A 2,524-nucleotide genomic window follows, 5' to 3' on the forward strand; every position below is an offset into this window, starting at 1 on the left:
TCTGGCCTCTGTCATTTACCAGCTCCATGATTTCAAGTAGGCTACACAATCTCTCTGAGCCTCAGTTTCCCCATCTATAAAATGGGCATGAAAACAACTTCTGCCCCTCGTTGTTTTGCGGATGAGTTGGGCTGAGGTGGGAGAAGCCTCTGGCCCGGTGCCACACACATAGTCAGTGCCCGCCCGTGGCAACTGCACTTCCCATCACTTTCTGAATTTTTATTTCTCTTCCGACCTTCTCAGCGAGATGACCCTACCTTCATCTCTGACTCAATGGTCACTTCAGGCAACTCCCTTTCCCTCCCAGGGCTCAGTTTCTCCATCTGCAAAATGACCACAGGACCACCCAGGCCCTGCCCAGGTCTGAGATTTGTGTATCTGAAGCAGCCCCACCGGGCTGGGCTGTATCTATTATTATTAACTGATGCCCTCACCCGAGCCCTGTCCTCAGCCCCCGAAACCTGAGCTGCCTGGTTGCCTGGCAACTGAGGCGCGAGCTGGGGAGGCTTGGGTGTCAGGGTGTCCAGCTGCAGCCCCCTCCCTGCAGGCCGGAGCCCCGTCACTATGGTCACCATGTGGCCGGGAAGCAGGAGGGCTCAGGGCTGGGACCCTTGACCGGGGCAGCCCAGGAGAGGCCTCCTCTTCCTCTCATACCTGCCCAGGGCCGACCTGTCTCAGAGCCCACTTTCTCAGGGTAAAAGGGGCCATCAGCCTGGGATATTTTTATAGATGGGGCACGTGGTCAGGCTCACAGAGGGAGAAATCGGAGCTTCCTCGCGCTGCTAACTGATACGGTGGCTGTCACTGTCACCCTCTTCTTGGAAGCCTGCAGCCGAAGTTTGCCCAAAAGCACAGATAATTCCCTGACCCACTCCTAGCGCTGCCCTCAGGAGGCCTTATGCCGCTTCCTGGAGCTCTGAGGGCACTTTGCGTGGTCACATTTAACCAATCACATCACCCCTGCTCGACCTGCCCTACGTTTTCATTCGTTCACCCACCAAACATTGTACTGAGCATCCATCCCAGCTCTACTGTATTCTCCCTGACCGTGGGCAAGTTACTTCACCTCTCTTTGCCTCATTTTTCTTTTCTGCAAAATGGGATACTAAGAATACCTGCCTCAGAGTTGTGATGTGGATCGAATGAGCTGACGACTGTAAAATGCGTAGCACAGATCTTGGCACATAGAACATGCTGCATGAATGTTGGTTTATCATGACTATTTGCATGAAATCGTTATAGTGTGCAGAACCCATGCTGCACAGGGAGGGAGCAGGGCTGCGTCCGAGTCCTTTCTGTCCACGTCGCATCCCACAAGTCCAGGCATGTAGTGGGCCCACAGCAAACGTTTGCCAAGTGAGCGGAAGTGAGAAATGAACTCTTTGCCCCAAAATCTATTGCTGCTCAGGGCACTGATTGCTAGGACATCGACTTTAAACCTCTTTTACAATTCTGGGTACTTCTTAGAATCTATTACGGCTGCGTCATCTTCACAATTACCAAAATGGGTTTAAAATCACTTTGTAGATTTTCACTCTCTTCCCTGTGTTTGGGGTGGGGGCGGGGCAAGTAGGTGCATGGCTAATTCAGGTGGACTTGAACTGCAGGACAGACAGCTAGGGGAGGGATGGGCAGGAGCCTGAGAATGAGTACTGCCTTGCATTTTGCACCCTGGGCGCCTCCCTTGCCTCACAGTCCCAGCACTGTGAGGGACCTGCATCAAGGAACTTGCTTGTCTTCTTTGAGCGTCAGTCTCCGCATCTTTAAAATGGGCACCCTGCTCCCTCTGCCCCAGAGTCACAGGCAAGACAAAGGAGGTAGTACTGTGAAGAACCCCTTCCAGTAACAGTCCTTAATTATAAAAAGATAGCGACGCTCTCCATGGAAAAGGGCTGGGCTGGCACCTCCCCAGGCCTACCATTCGTCAGCAGAGCCACGTTGGGTGGCCGCCAGCCCTCTGGCCCAGGGGCCGTTTCTAACAGCAGGTGACGCGGCCAGGCTGACGGCTCCAGGATTTCACCCTTGACTTCTTCCAAACACAGGAAGGGGCTGCCATCTGCTTCCCGCCCCTCATACCCAGCCTGCCAGGTCAGCCAAAGCCCCCGCCTCGCACCTGTCAGCAGTGTTGCAGACAAGAATCCCACTGGGGGGTTTCCTATGGATGCTGAAGTTGGCAAAAGCCTGGGGGCCTCCTCCCAGTCCCCAGCCCACCTGGACACCAGGAACTCAGATCTGGGGCTCTGTTAAGTGCCAAGGTCAAGAGTACAGCCTTGGGAGTCAGACCATAGTGCAGACCCTGATGTGACCTTAGGCAGTCACCCCACCATCTGAACCTCAGTTTCATCATCTGTAGAATGAAGGAAATTAGAGTGTCGACCTCAGGGGCTGTTATGCATATGAGCGAGATCGTGCGTAGAAAAAGCTAAATGGCCTTTGGCAGTAATAACACTTAGTTGCTCTTATGATTATTTTTATTACTGTTACTGCTGCTCTGCTGCCATGATTACTGTGACCATCTCCCTGC

This window comes from Phocoena phocoena, chromosome 10 (assembly GCF_963924675.1).
Source record: "Phocoena phocoena chromosome 10, mPhoPho1.1, whole genome shotgun sequence".
In the NCBI taxonomy this organism is placed as follows: domain Eukaryota; kingdom Metazoa; phylum Chordata; class Mammalia; order Artiodactyla; family Phocoenidae; genus Phocoena; species Phocoena phocoena.